General features: G+C 45.1%; 1 non-coding gene across 1 annotated transcript; it reads left to right on the top strand.

Moving 5' to 3' along the window:
- The first annotated feature begins 7200 nt into the window (after positions 1–7200).
- LOC111557436 lies at positions 7201–7307 on the top strand. The gene has a single exon (XR_002737473.1). It is a non-coding gene; the product is annotated as a U6 spliceosomal RNA (small nuclear RNA).
- Positions 7308–16142: the final 8835 nt, after the last annotated feature.

The following is a 16142-nucleotide window of genomic DNA, read 5'->3' as shown; positions in this document are numbered from 1 at the left end:
TGTGGGCTCTCAGTCTCTGCTGGTAGAACTGGGGTGGCAGCACCTGCCTCCCAGTGACTCCCAGGACTCAGGTGTCCTGTGCCTGCAGCAGGTTCTGCACCAGTGCTCTCCTTCCCCTTTTCCTTTTTTGTTGGTTGAGCTTTGGGTTTGTTTTTCCTTGGAGGTAACAGGTATCCATTTCTGATTCTGGGGGGCCTCACCAGGCCCCTAAGGGAGCCCCCTCCACTCTGGTCCTTGACACCATGTCCCTGCCTCCATCACACCTTAACAGAAGCCACAGGCCTCAGGAATCAGGTCACAGTGATCTCCCTTGTGCAGAAGGCCCTGATCTTGCTCCCTGCGAACTGCTCCAGCCCACTGACCCCACGCCCTTCCAGGCTTGGCCGTCTGCACCCAGCCCCGAGGGTGAATTTGCTGTGTGTGCCCACCCGGTGTTATTACAAACTGGAGGATAGAGGAAAGGCCTGAGACCACAGGCCCAAGGCCTCACAACAGAGACGTGAAGTCCTTCCCGTAAAGCATCTCACCACTCAGGCTGATAGTCCTACTGTCCACCAGAATCATGTAGCACTCCTGGTACATAGAGGAATTTCTTTTTTTTTTTTTTTTTTTTTTTTTTCAACTTTTTTTATTTTATTTTTGGGAGAGAGACAGAGCATGAACGGGCGAGGGGCAGAGAGAGAGGAAGACACAGAATCGGAAACAGGCTCCAGGCTCCGAGCCATCAGCCCAGAGCCCGACGCGGGGCTCGAACTCACAGACCGTGAGATCGTGACCTGGCTGAAGTCGGACGCTTAACCGACTGCGCCACCCAGGCGCCCCAAGGAATTTCTAAAATGCAGTTGACAGGTCTCAAGAGGTTTAATACTTTGTGTTACTCTGGCAGCTGGAGAAGGGCAACCATTACAGTTAGAAAACATTGCGTGGAAGATGCCATATCCATGACTGGGAAGGCTGCAGACAGTGCTGCTTACTTATGTTTACTCTGTGCAAAAAGTAGAACTTGGGCTTTATTTACAACTGCATTTTGCTCCCCAGGACTCTAATCCATGCATTAAATCTGGAAAGCAGTTAATTTTCCACTGCCAGAATCCTCTTGGGTCATGGGGCACCTGTATCTCTCACTGATGGTTCTCAAACCAGCTTAGTCACTTCCTGACCCCCGCATCTCCTGAGAGCTTGTCTCCTTCAAATCTGGCCACTCAGTCCCTCTTGCTCTTTTCCTTATTTTTTTTTTAGTAGACTTTATTGTTTTTATTTGTTTTGGATGGACAGAATAACTGTAGCTAGCACACAGAGCTCCATGTACCCCCTCTCCCTTCAGTATACCTATTCCCCTTTCCCCTCCCCCTCATTGCTGGCAACCACAGATCTTTTTGCTCTGTAATCTCCATAGTTCTGCTTTTTCCAGAATATCCTGTAATTGAAAATATACAGAATTGGCCTCTTTCATTTAGCAATGTGCATTTAAGTCCACTTAATGTCTGTTTATGACTTGATAGCTCATTCTTCCTCCCGCTTTATTGAGATTTAATTGGCAAAATTGTGTGTGTGTGTGTGTGTGTGTGTGTGTATGTGTGTAATGTGTACAACATGATAATTCAAAATACAATTACTTCATGGAATAATCCCCACTCTCGGGTTAATACATCCATCAACCTCACACAGTTACCTTTTGTGTGTGTGTTTGTGTGTGTGTGTGTGTGTGTGTGTGTGTGTGTGTGATGGAAACACTTAAAATCTACTCTTAGTCTCAAGTATACAACACAGTAACTATAGTCATGCTGTGTACTACATCCCCAGAACTCCTTCATCTTATAAGTGAGGGCTTGTACCTTTTGACAAGCATCTCTCCATTTCTCTTACCTCCTAGCCCTTGGTAACCACCACTGTCCTCTCTGTTTACAACAGCACATTTCTTTTAATCACCAAATAATATTCCATTGTATGGATATACCATAGTTTGCCCATTCACCTATGAAGAGCATCTTGGTTGCTTCCCGTTTGGGGCAACTATGAATAAAGTTGCTATAAAATGTCATGTGCAGGGTTTTGTGTGAACATAAGTTGCAACTCATTTGGATAGTACCTACCCAGTGGTGTATGATTGCACCAGACACATATTTTAAGGAAGAAATGATAGGAATTCTCTATTACAGTCTCCTCAGAAAATAGAGGGAATGCACCTGGTTCTATTGAGGCCAGCATTATCCTAATGTACCAAAATCAGATAAAGATACTGCAAAAGAAGAAACTACAAACCAATATCTTTCATGGCCATAGATGCAGAAATGGTCAACAAAATATTAGATCAAATCCTACAATATTATAGGGTCGCCTAGCTGGCTTGGTGGAGAATGCAACTCTTGACCTCAGGGTTGTGAGTTCAAGTCCCACGTTGGGTATAGAGATGACTTAAAATCTTTAAGGAGTGCCTGGGTGGCTCAATCGGTAAGTGTCAGACTTCGGCTCTAGATCACGATCTCATGGTTTGTGGGTTCAAGCTCCACGTTGGGCTCTGCTGACAGCTTGGAGCCTTGGGCCTGCTTCGGGTTCTATGTCTCCCCCTCTGCCCTCCCCTGCTCACACTCTGTCTCTCTCTCTCTTTCAAAAATAAACATTAAAAAAATTATAAAAATAAAATAAGGCACCTGGGTGGCTCAGTCAGTTGAACGTCTGAGTCTTGACTTTGGCTCAGGCCATGATCCCAGGGTCATGGGATCAAGCCCCATGTCAGGCTCCATGGTAAGTGTGGAGCCTGCTTGTGATTCCCTCTCTCTCTCTCTCTCTCTCTCTCTCTCTCTCTCTCTCTCTCTCTCCTTTTTTTTTTTTTTTTTTTTTTTTTTTTTTGAGACAGAGACAGAGCATGAGCAGGGGAGGGGCAGAGAGAGAGTGAGACACAGAATCTGAAGCAGGCCCCAGGCTCTGAGCTGTCAGCACAGAGCCCGAGGCAGGGCTCGAACTCACAATCTGAGATCATGACCTGAGCCAAAGTCAGATGCTTAACCAACTGAGCCACCTAAGTGCCCCTCCCTCTCTCCCTCCTTTTGCCCCTTACCCCTGTTCATGCTCTGTCTGTCTCTAAAATAAAAAAAATAAAAATAAAAATAAAAAGAGCAGCTGAGCGGTTCAATCGGGTAAGCATCCAACTCTTGGTTTCGGCTCCGGTCATGATGTCACGGTTCATGGGTTGGAGCCCTATGCAGGGCTCTGCGCTGACAGCATGGGGCCTGCTTGGGATTCCCTCCCTCTTTCTCTGCCCCTTCCCCACTCATTCATTCTCTCTCTCTGTCTCTTTCTCTCTCTCTCTCTCTCTCTCTCTCTCTCTCCCTCCCTCCCTCAAAATAAACATGAAGAAAAATCTTAATAAATCTTTTAAAAAAAGAATTGCATACTCATGACCAGGTGGGATGTATTTCAGGCATGCAAGGCTAGTTCAACATTAGGAAATCAATTAATGTAATCCATCATATCAACAAGCTAAAAAAGAAAAATCACATGATCATATCAATAGATGCAGAAGAAACATTTAACAAAATCCAACACCTTTCAACATAAAGACTCAGCAAAGTAGGAATAAAGGGGACATTTCCCAACTTGACAAAGAATATCTACAAAAAACCTGTAGGTATGTGTCAACTATACTTCAATTAAATGATCAACAAGAACAACAAAACCTATAGGTAACATTGTTAATGATGAGAAGCTACATGTGTCCCCAAGCACAAGGCAAGGGTGTCTCCTCACACTATTCCTATTAAACATATTGAAAGAGAAAAAAAACACCAATCTAGAATTTTGTATCTAGTGAAAGTATCCTTCAAAAATAGAGAAATACTTTCTTAGGCAAAAGCTAAAGGAATTCAGGGCATCAGAGTGGCTACCAGTAGAGCATGCTACTTTTGATCTCAGGGTCATGAGTTTGAGCCCCACGTTGGATATAGAGGTTACTTAAAAAAAATTGGGGCGGCTGAGTGGCTCAGTTAAGCATCCACTTTGGCTCAGGTTACGATCTCAGAGTTTATGAGTTCAAAGCCCCACATCGTTCTCTCCCTCTCTCTTTCTCTTTCTTAAAATAAATAAATTTTTAAAAATATTTTTTAAAAATGAAAATTTTTAAATGGAAGGAATTTGTTGCCAGGAGACCTGCTTTGCAAGAAATGTTAAAAGAAATTCTTCAGGGGCGCCTGGGTGGCTCAGTTGATTAACATCCGACTTCATCTCAGGGCATGATCTCACAGCATGATCTCATAGCTCATGAGTTCGAGCCCCACATCAGCCTCTGTGCTGAGAGCTTGGAGCCTGGAGCCTGCTTTGGATTCTGTGTCTCTCTCTCATTCTTCCCCTCCCCCACTTGCATACTCATGTTCTCTCTCTCTCTCTCTCTCTCTCTCTCTTTCTCTCAAACAAATAAACATTAAAAATTTTTTCAAATAAAAAAATTATTTAGAAAAAAGGAAAATTGTATAGGTCAGAATCCCAGATCTACATAAGCCTTTTAAAATATTCTACTCCCTCCTTGCTTGCATGATTTCAGACAAGAAATATGAAGTGGTTTCCATCCTTATTTCTCTATAGGTGAGCTGCTTTTATATTTTTGTTTTTTTCCTCTAGCTTCTTTCAAGATCGTCTCTTTGTCTTTGGTTTTCTGCAGTTTGAATATCATATGCCTAGGTGGAGTGTTTTTTATATTTATCCTGATTGGTGGTGTCTAAGATTCCTGAATTTGTGATTTGGTTTCTGTCATTAATTTTGGAATATTCTCGGGGCGCCTGGGTGGCTCAGTCAGTTAAGTGTCCGACTTCAGCTCAGGTCACGATCTCACGGTTCGTGAGTTCAAGCCCTGCCTCGGGCTCTGTGCTGACAGCTCAGAGCCTGGAGCCTGCTTCACATTCTGTGTCTCCTTCTCTCTCTGCCCCTTCCCTGCTCATGCTGTGTCTCTCTCTGTCTCAAAAATAAATAAATACTTTAAAAAATTAAAAAAAATTTTTGGAATATTCTCAGTTTGTTGTTTGGTTTTGTTTGTTTGTTTGTTTGTTTTTGTGTTTTTCCATGATGGAGACACACCAGTGCACCCACATGGCTTTCTGGGAAGCCAGGGCCCCACTCTGTTTTCCTTAGCACTTTTTTTTTTTTTTAAGATTTTATTTTTAAGTAACCCCTACACCCAACATGTTTGAACTCACAACCTGGAGATCAAGGATTGCATGCTCCACTGACTGAGCCAGACAGCGCCCCTCCCAGCACTTATGTTATTGCAAAAATGAGTTTGCCACAAATACTACTTTGTAAATGACTTATGTCACTTATGGAGAACTCATTTCTGTGCTGAGGACAAAAGCTCACTGTTGCTTAGGGGCTGTGATGCCTGGCTAGATGGCCAGGCTTACCTCTGGCTAAGGGAACTCAGGCTTCCACCTGTAGCTTCTGTGGCTATATCTGTCCCTTTCTGTGTCCCATTCCTGTGATGCATCCATAGTGTGCTTGTGCAGAGAAGGGGCCCAGAATGCCCACTGGGTTTGGGTTACATGCTCCAATTCTGTTCAGCCACCCATTCCTGGATAGCCATGGTGGATGCTGCTCAGGTGTCCATGAGTTGTGAGCACATCGGCCATACCACCAGAAGTTGGGAACATATCTGGGGTTTACAGTGGTTCAGCCACCAAGCCCAGAGCGCCTGGTGCCAGGACGCACTCACTGATGCAGCACTCCGAGGCTGGTGCCTATGAAGGGGTGCTGGCTATACTGGGCCCATCCCCAACAGTGACAGGGTGCTCACCCAGCCCAGAGCTGCTGCTGTGGGTGCCTGGGCCTCTGAGCCACATGTCTGCCACCACTGACCTCACAGGACATGGGCAGTGAGTCCCAGCCATTACACTTTAAGTATAATCTTCTGTTCCTGTCTTCTTCCCGGAATTCCTATTTTGTATATGTGACATCTTTTATAATTGTCCTGTGGTTCTTGAACATTCTGTTACTTTTCTTTTTTTATTTTTATTTTTCTCTTTGCATTTCAGTTTGGAAAGTTTCTAGTGACATATCTTCAAGCTTACTGATTTTTTTTCCACCTATGTGCCCACCAAAGCCATTCTCCATTTCTGTTCATTTTTTTTTTCTAGCATTTCCTTTTGTTGTTTTCTTAGAGTTTCCATCTCTCTGCTTACACTATCCATCTAATTTTACATGTGGCCCACTTTTTCCATGACAGCCCTTAGTATATTAACCAGAGTTGTTTTAAATTCCCTGTCCAAGGCGGGGGGGGGGGGGGGGGGGGGGGGGGGGGGGTGCCTGGCTGGCTCAGGTGGAAGAGCATGCAACTCTTAATCTTGGGGTTCAAGCTGATGTTGGATGTAGAGATTACTTAAAAAATAAAATCTTTAAATTTTTTTTAATGTTTACTCATTTAAAAAAAAAATTTTTTTTTTTAAAGCTGTCAGCACAGAGCCCAACACGGGGCTCGAACTCATGAACCAGATCATGAACAGGATCATGACCTGAGCCAAAGTTGGATGCCTAACTGACTGAGCCACACAGGTGCCCCATAATGTTTATTCATTTTTTAGAGCACTCAAGAGCAGGTGAGGGCAGAGAGAGAGGGCGACAGAGACTCCAAAGCCGGCTCCGCGCTGTCAGCACAAAGCCCAATGCGGGGCTTGAACCCGTAAACCACAAGATCAACCTGAGCTGAAGTCAGATGCTCAACCAACTCCACTCAGGTGCCCCCAAAAATAAAATCTCTAAATTTCCTGTCCAGTAATGCCAACATCTCTGCTGTAGCCAAGCGTGGTTCTGATGCCTACTTTTTCTCTTCAGACGGTGCCTTTCCTTTAGCATGCAATTTTTTTGTTGTTGTTAAATGTCAGACATATATTGGGTAATAGAACTGAGATAGACAACATTTTAATGAGAGGTTTTTATGTTTTTCTGGGTTGGAGTGAGGCTCAGAGGCTGCAATTTCCTCTCCTGTACTTGTTTATGTTTCCCCTGTTGTCCTTGGGTTTTCCTAAAGACTCCTTCTTCAAAAGAACCAGCCTTTAAAAAAAGGAAAGGAAAGGAAAGGAAAGGAAAGGAAAGGAAAGGAAAGGAAAGGAAAGGAAAAGGGAAAGGGAAAGGGAAAGGGAAAGGGAAAGGGAAAGGAAAAGGAAAAGGAAAAGGAAAAGGAAAAGGAAAAGGGAAAGAAAAAGAACCAGCCTTGCAGTGGTGCTCACTTGGGCCGCACATATATGGAAATTAGAACGATACAGAGAAAATGAGTATGGCCCCTGCACAAGGATGACAAACCAATTCATGATGAATCAGCCTTGTAGCTTTTTCAGCTGTAATCCTCTAGTATGCGGGAGCCCTGTTAATGGTGCAGGAAGGCATGGAGGGAGGGGAAGCGTCCCAGGATCGTATGATTAGGTTTGTCTCCTAGTGGGCCTGTGGCCTGGCCCATGATCCTTGCAAGTGCTGCTTCTCTGGGATTTTTGCCCCGTTAGGGTAAGACAAAGGCTACAAGGGGCTGGGGTTAGGGTTATCCATTCCCCCGTGTTGGATGAGGCTCTGAGGAAGTTGTCTTCCTTGCTGGCTGGACTTTTTTTGATGGACAATGAACAATCTGGGCATATTTCAGATGGTTATATTTCCCCTTCCCCTTATGTGATACACAAAAGAATTTTGCTCTGATCTTCATTCACTGTGAGAACCTGGTGGGACTCCTTGGAGGTAAAACCCATAAAAATGTCCCCCCCCCACACATTAGAATGGTTCTCTTAAGGGTGAGATTTTAATTCTCAAGCTCACCCACACTCAGCCTCCAGCATTTCATTGACATTACCATTTAAGGGGTCACAGAGGTGTTCCTACCAGTTCCTGGTTCCAGTGCTTCTGCTACTGATAAGTTGTGATACTCTGTCTTTAATGTCTCTACAGTTTTTGGGATGGGGTGTTGTCCCATGACCTCAATTCACTGATGGATCTAAGAAAAGTCCTTAGGGGCACTTGAGTGGCTTAGTTGGTTAAGCATCTGACTTCAGCTCAGGTCATGATATCACAGTTTGTGAGTTCAAGCCCCCCATCAGGTTCTCTGTTGTCAGTGCAGAGCCTGCTTCAGATCCTCTGTCTTCCTTTCCCTGTTCCTCCCCGGCTCATGTTCTCTCTCTCTTTCAAAAACAAAAACAAACAAACAAACAAAATATATATATATATTTTTTCAATTATTTCAGCTTTTTTCTTGTTTTGAGGGCAGGAGTGATGATTGCAGGTTCTCTACATGTTGAAGCTAAACTCGAAGGCCATTCTTATTTTTATGCTTGCTGCCCAATGCCTTTCTAGCAAGTGTTTCTGGAAGGACAGACACTCAGCAAGTGTGGTTGGAGAAAACTGTTAAGAAAGATCTCTGCATCTGATTTTAACACAGATGAATGTAAACAGTGGAGGGTAACCACAGGAGCCTGGGGCACATCTGCCATGGGTGACCAATAATAAAATCTATTTTCCAAAACGTAAAAAAAAAAGCATAAAAGTACGAAAGTATAAACACCTTGCCTCATTCCCAACTGATAGTCAATCAAAGAATATTATCTACTTATATGAAGAAAAGCATCCAGTGCCATTAGAAAATAGAAATTACTAGGGGCACCTAAGTGCTCAGTTGGTTAAGCATCTGCCTCTTGATTTTGGCTCAGGTCATGATCTCATGGTTCATGGGATAAAGCCCAACATCCAGCTAGGCACTGACAGCATGGAGCCTGCTTGGGATTCTATCCCTCTCTCTCTGCCCTTCCCCTGTGCTCATTCTCTCTCTCACTCTCAAAATAAATAAATAAACTTTAAAAAAAAATGAAAATAGAACTTACCAAATTAAAGATCAAGTGCCATTTTGTGCATACCCTACCTTTTGTGTGTGTGTGTGTGTGTGTGTGTGTGTGTGTGTGTGTTTGGTTTGTCTGCTCATTTGTTTTTAGTGAAAGCAAAATTATAAAAGCCAAGCGTTGTGAAGTTGTAAGGAAATGTGCCCTTTGGCATTGCTATTAGTGCTGGAAATAAATACAGTGGAATCGAGTAAATGTGACTGGAGCCAATCAGATGTGTTTTGACTCAGTAATTCCATTAGTGGGGTTTTTTCCCCCTAGACAATAATCCGAGGGAGAGCAGCCACCTGGACAAAGGTGTTTGTACCAACACTATCTGAAATACCAAAAAGAATTGCCTCCACACCCGACTTTAGGGAATGGCCTGGCAAACTTGTAAGACAATACAGCAATTAGAGTCTTCACGTTACCACCCCTCACCCCAATGCTTTGATCCTCCAACATGCAAATCCCAGCCACATTTGTGAATCAGTTTTCTGTCCACTCCTCTGAAATGACATTGCTCCTTCTCTTGTCCACTTGCCAAGAAGTTCCTGGAAAGCACACTGTGTGGCTTGCTGATTTCAGGACACCTGGTACAAAGAAAGGCTCTAAAAAGGCTGCTGTGCAAAATGTGGGTCACGGACCCAATTGCATCACCATCACTGGGATCCTGTTAAAAACCCACATGCTCTGGTTTAAGAGGGTAAACTTTATGTTAAATATATATTACCAAGGTTAAAAATTAGAATGCAGGGGTGCCTGGGTGGGTGTTTAAGTGTCTGACTTGATTTCGGTGCAGGTCACGATCTCCCAGTTTGTGAGTTTGAGCCCTATGTCAGGCTCACACTGTGGGTGCAGAGCCTGCTTGGGAATCTCTCTGTCCTTCCCCACTCATGCTCTACCTCCCTCTCTCCCCCTCTCTCTCTCTCTCTCTCTCAAAATAAATAAACTTTTAAAAAATTAGAATGCAGAATCTCAGGACCCACCTCAGACATACTGCATTTCAGCAAACACATTTTAACAAATTCCCAGGTGATGTGTTTACATTTTGAAAAACCCTGTATGTTGGATGTATAGTTACTCTTAAAATATAAATTCCCATCATTAGTTACTACTTCTAATCAAAGCATATACTTTATTTTTCTCCCTTATGTGGGAGGCTGCTTTTTATCTTCTCTTGGACTCCTTAATTTGCACGAAGAATGGAGAAATTGCAGTGGCAGGTGGCAGACTCCAAGGACAGCATGATGCCATGGCAACGTCTTCCATCAGTAACTTAATTTCATCTCTGCTTTTACATCTTTCTCTCCTCAGTCTTGAAGCTGGGAATTTTTTAATTTGGAATGAACCTAAAATGGCTTGTGGTTGCTATGCCAACAGCAAATGTACACTTCCTAATGGGCTTGAATCTCATAAAGGAAAGACAACAGAAAGTCAAAGAATTTTAGACCCAAGGGGTTACAGAGAGACTTCATCCCCTCACCTGGCCGAGGAGGGCCTTGGGGTTGGGAGGTGAGTGAGGCTCCCTGCCTGCTGCATGGCAACCTGCCACCCTGCTTTGAACTCACACCTAAGTGAGCTTCTCCATCTGGTCAACCCAGGGTTTTAGGCAGGATTTGGGGACCAAAGGCAGGCTGAAAGACCCTTCAGAAGAATTGCTTTAGGTGTCTTTCTACCCCCCCAAACACAGTAAATTCACTCACTTAGGGATGTCATAACAAAGTACCACAGCCTGGGTGGCTTAAACAACAGAGATTATTGTCTCAGAGTTCTGGAGGCTGGGAAGTCCAGGGTCAAGGTGTCAGCAGGTTTGGATTCTCCTGAGGCCTCTCTCCTGGATGTGTAGATGGACTGTCACTTTCTCCCTGTGTGTGTCCGTGTCCTAATCATTTTCTATCAGTGCAGAACCCAACATGGGGCTCGATCCCGCAAACCATGAGATCATGACCTCAGCTGAAATAATCTCTTATAAGGACACCAGTCAGACTGGATTAGGGCCCCTCCTAACAACCTCATTTTATTTCTTTTGGTGGGGAGGGAAAGGGAGAGAGAGAATCTTAAGCAGGTTCCATGCTCAGTATGGAGCCTGACACAGGGCTTGATATCACAACTGGCCATGAGATCATGACCTGAGCCAAAATCAAGAGTTGGATGCTTAACCTACTGAGCCACCCAGGCACTCCCTAACAACCTCATCTTGACTTAAACACCTATTGAAGAATATCGCCAGGGGCACCTGGGCGGCTCAGTCGGTTGGGAGTCTGACTTCAGCTCAGGTCATGGTCTCCTGGTTCAAGAGTTCAAGTCCCGGGGCGCCTGGGTGGCGCAGTCGGTTAAGCGTCCGACTTCAGCCAGGTCACGATCTCGCGGTCCGTGAGTTCGAGCCCCGCGTCGGGCTCTGGGCTGATGGCTCAGAGCCTGGAGCCTGTTTCTGATTCTGTGTCTCCCTCTCTCTCTGCCCCTCCCCCATTCACGCTCTGTCTCTGTCCAAAAAATAAAAAAAATAAAAAAAGAGTTCAAGTCCCATGTCAGGCTCTGTGCTGACAGCTCAGAGCCTGGAGCTTGCTTCTAATTCTATGTCTCCTTCTCTCTCTGATTCTCTCCCCAGCTCACACTGTCTCTCTCTCAAAAAAAAAAAAAAAAAAATCAATAAACATTAAAAAAAAAAAAAGACTATCTCCAAATATAGTCACATTTGGAGGGACACAATTTAACATGTAATAACTGGCCACACTAGATCCTCCAGGGAGGCTGGCCATGCCCTAATCCTCAGCCATCTCTGTGTGTGAGAGCCGTGCAGGTCCCGCTCCAGCCCATGACAGCTAACATGCCACACTTTGTTCACACACAGTTCTGGAGAGACTCCCACAGGCATTGACACAACTGCAATGTCATGGATTCCATATTCCAAACCACGTTTGATGTGTGTAGCCTGATCCATTCACCTATGTTGGGTTGGAGTCCATAATCACCAGGCAGGCTTGCTGGCAGCTGTTGTACAACACGTTAAACACCAAGCACCATGCTATGTGCACAAGGTTCTCATGAATTCTGCCATCCCTTCTCCTTGGTGCTGTTTCCAGCGCACTGGGCAACCTGGAGGAAAGACCTGGGCGTCTTAGAGCTCATTTACTCCTCAATCATCCTGCAGGAGTGGCTCGTTTAGCAAATGTTCCAAGCCCTGCAGATACAACTGAGAACAAATCACATCCTTGCCCTCAGGTGGCTCACATCCTGGTGGGGGGGAGATGGACAATAAACCAAACACAGAAGAAAACTGTGGTGGTGGTGGGGTGTTAAGGAGGAAAATCAAAGCTCGGTGGCAGGGTAGAGGGAGTGGTGGTCAAGAGCCCCTGGTCCCCAGACCCTGGAGGAGACAGCTTCTCTGGTGAGGACACATTCAAGCAGAATCCTAAAGAAATAGGGGCCTTCCAGGGAGAGGACAACAAGCACAGAGTCCCCTAGAAGGGGCAGCAAAGATGTGCTGAAGAGGATTAAGCAAAGGGAGGTGGTAGGAAAGAATTTAACCTCACCCCCAAAGAGCCTGTCCTTTGCCTTCTGCTTTGGGGAGGGAATTACTAAGCTCTAATGTTTGCCTGGGGGGCCTTTGGATAGCCTAACAATGTGATTTAAAGTAGGGACATCACACCACATAATATTCAGGTGGAACTGACCACACAAGAAAAAACAAAATTGTGATTGGGGAGGGGGGTGGGGGACGGTGCTGTAGACTGAGATCACTAGGAGGGCACTCGATCAATTACACCTGTGCAATGGAGCCCCATTAAAAGCTCTGAGCACCTGACTCTGATGAACTTCTCTATTGGCAGCAAGGTGCGTGTGCCGTCATTCCTGACTGTCAGAGAGGGGGTTGTGTGTGGCTCTGTGGACAGGACAGCCGGCAGCTCAAGTTTGGCACTTTCCTAGATTTGTCCCTGTGTGCTTTCCTGCTGCTGGTTTTAACCTGCATCCCTTCTCTGCTATAAACTGTAACCATGAGTATAACAGCTTGCTGTGAATCCCTCCAGTCAGCCTTAAATCAGGTTCATCTAGGGGACTCCCAACCAAACCTACAGCTGGGTGTCAGAAGTGGGGATGGTCCTATGCAGACTGGTCCCTCCAAACGGCATAGTTGGTCAAATGCAGGCACAGAAGTAGGAAATCAGGAGGAATAGGGATGTGCCAGGTCCCAGGGGGGCATTGGAAGGACTCTGGCTTTTAGTCAGTGCAGCGGAAAGCTCCTGGAGGCTTTTGAGGAGTGACAGATCTGGCTCTTGTTCTCAATCAATGTATGAAGAGTAAAGGAGACAAAGCTTACTACTCACCTATAGCAGTTCTCAAGACAAGAGATGAGAGGGGCCTGGGTGCTAGGCACTGGTGGCAGGAGAGGGACCTGTCGAGAAGCCACTGCCGGGCATGATGGGGAGAGCCAAGGTGAGGGGGCTCTGAGGTTTTGGCTGGGTTGGAAGTTTGGCTATGCCTTTTACTGAGGTGGTGAGGGCTGTGGCTTAACTTATTTAGAAAAATATATTTATTTGGGGAGTGAGAGAGCACACAAGTGGGAGAGGGGCAGAGATAGAGGGAGAGCAAGAATCCCAAGCAGACTCTGTGCTGTCAGTACAGAGCCCAACACAGAGCTTGATCCCATGAACCACAAGATCATGACCTGAGCCAAAGTCATGAGTCAGATGCCCAACTGACAGCCACCCAGGCGCCCCAGGCTGTGGCTTAACTTAGGGCACACTGGCTTTGAGGTGTCCCCTAGAGCTCTGAGGGTGCTTTAGAGTGTGCAGATGGCCTTGTATGCCTAAGATTTGGGGGTTGTGGGTCTGTGATGAGGCACAGGCTGGGAGGCATCAGGCTGTGTGAAGTGCTGCTTGACCACCAGTGAGATGTGGTTGAGCCCAGATGTGAGCTTTGGCAGTAAACAGGTGCAGTGATTGTGGAGGGAGCCCAGGAGTGGGAGGAGCCTGGCTCAGCTATTCCTGAGCAATCTTGCTCTGAAGAATTGAAGAGAAGCATGGTGATGGCGAAAGATGGAGATGACATTGTGTCTCCTATCCTGATGGGACAGCCCAGTAAAGCGGGGATTGAGGAGGCAGGTTAAAGAGGGCACTGTGACTGAAGCAGATATGCATGCCAGGGGGTGGGCTGCATGCACAGTGACACCCGGGTCTTAGAGAACAGAGCAATGTATGCATGGTGGTGGGCCACGCAGAAAGATTTAGTGTGGGAGCATCGAGGAAGGCTCTCCTGCTGACATTCACACCTTCAGTAAAGTAGGACACAGAGATAGTCCAGGCAGAGGGAGGCACAGGATCACCTTTCAGGAAGGTGAGAATCCGAATGGCCACAACAGGTGGAGCAGGTGTAGGTCAGCCAGGAGGACTGCTCTGCCCTAAAAACTTGTCTCTCCAAGGGAAAACATTTCTGCAGCCATGCAGAGTCACATTACCTAGGACTGGGGTTCACCGGACAAGTACGTGGTGTGAAGAAGGTGCTAAAGGGAGGTGAACACATGAAAGAGGACAGCCACCAGGTAGGTAGATGGTGAGGACAGTGAGTTGTGGCTCCTAGCACAGATGGAGGCAGCTGTGGTCCAGATGTTAACAGGAGAGAGCCACAGAGCCCCATGGCTGTCTGAAATTGAGCTTATGGGTGGGGGGAGGGGGGTTGACAACAAGGACTAGGCCGTAGGTGGCAGACTGCAGGTCATGGTTGATAGACACCTCATGAAACCACATACAGTCATGTGCAGGATCTCATCAATAAAAATAAAACAGAAAAGGATTAAACAATGTTAGTGCATTGCACAAGAAAAGAGTATATATTAAATCATGAAATTTTTTTCATTTGTGTATTGGATCATAATATAATATACATAAAGCATAAACTTTGCCATTTTAACTGTTCTTAAGTGTGTAATCCAGTGGCATTAAGTACATTTACATTGTTGGGCAAGCATCCCTACTATCCCCCAAATTTCTCATCCCACAAATTTTATACCCATAAAATTTATTTTTTTAATGTTTACCCATTTTTGAGAGAGAGAACACACATGCGAGAGTGTGAGCTGTGAAGAGGCAAAGAGGGAGATAGAGGATCTGAAGCAGTCATCTGGAATTGGGTTTGAACTCACGAACCTTGAGTTTAGGACCTAAACAGAAGTTGGATGCTTAACCAACGGAGCCACCCAAGCATTCCCTATAATTCTTTACTGTGGTCATAGTTTAAAACATTTGAAAGGCACTGGACAGTGGGCAGGAAGGTGGTCCATGGCTGGTGTCCTGCACAGGGAAAGATCCTTACAGGAGAGGTGACAATGAGTTCACAGGCCAAGGGCACTGAAAGAATCCTCCATGATTCACATACATACTTCAGTCACTTAGACCTTAAGGGAAAGATGTAATCTCTAAGAATTAAGTTAGGAACCATAATGGAAAAAAACAATAGAAAATGTGGTGCAAAAATTTTCAAAGACTGAAGGATTCTGAAGAAACAGAGCAGAAATCATTGACGTGCCCGAACTACCACATAGTTACTTAGATATGTTAAGTTTAACATTCTGCAGCCACTAAAATTACTCATTAAAAATCGCAATAGAAAAATGCCCCTTCCCAAAGGAGCTCACATAAAAATCAGGATTTTTTTTTTCCAACAAAGGACTGAGGACAGATATTTGCAGTAGCAAAAAAATAAGTTTTTAAAGACAGTCTAAGGAATCTTGAAAATTCACAAGAAAAAGGAACATCCCCATCCCCACCCCCAGTTGGAAATTGAAGATCTGAAAGGCTTAACAGTTAATGAAGAGATGCCAACACACATGTGACAAACGCATCTTAAAAATGATCATGAGTTCCGACTTTGCAGCCACATTTGTAAAAGGAGGGGATTTGGAGACATCGCTAGGAGAATGGCTAAGTTCTGACAAATGGACGATAAACAGAGACATTCTAAGTAATCAGATGCACACCCAAAGACCTAGAGAGATCTTTAAAAGATATACTGCATTGCAAAAAAAAGAAACAAGATCTAACGCTAACATGTATAAAAATGTTATATACATTGTTACCTCAGCACTGTTTTTTTTTTTTTTAATTATGTTATTCAAAAAACAATTTATAGAGGAAGGCTGTGGGACCAACAAAATAATGACATGAGAGTCGCTGGGGGACGGAGTGTGGACGTCGAGATGGGACGGGCAGCCTGGGGGGCCAGGACGGCTTCCCGGAGGATGGGGCTTCCTGTCGGGTCCGATTTGGGGGTTCTGGAGCAGAAGAGAGCGAGATACAGATAGAGGTTGTCAAG

Source organism: Felis catus, chromosome D3, assembly GCF_018350175.1.
Source record: "Felis catus isolate Fca126 chromosome D3, F.catus_Fca126_mat1.0, whole genome shotgun sequence".
Lineage (NCBI taxonomy): Eukaryota > Metazoa > Chordata > Mammalia > Carnivora > Felidae > Felis > Felis catus.
Note: the sequence above shows the minus strand (reverse complement) of the source record. Positions and strands in the feature narration are given on the sequence as shown.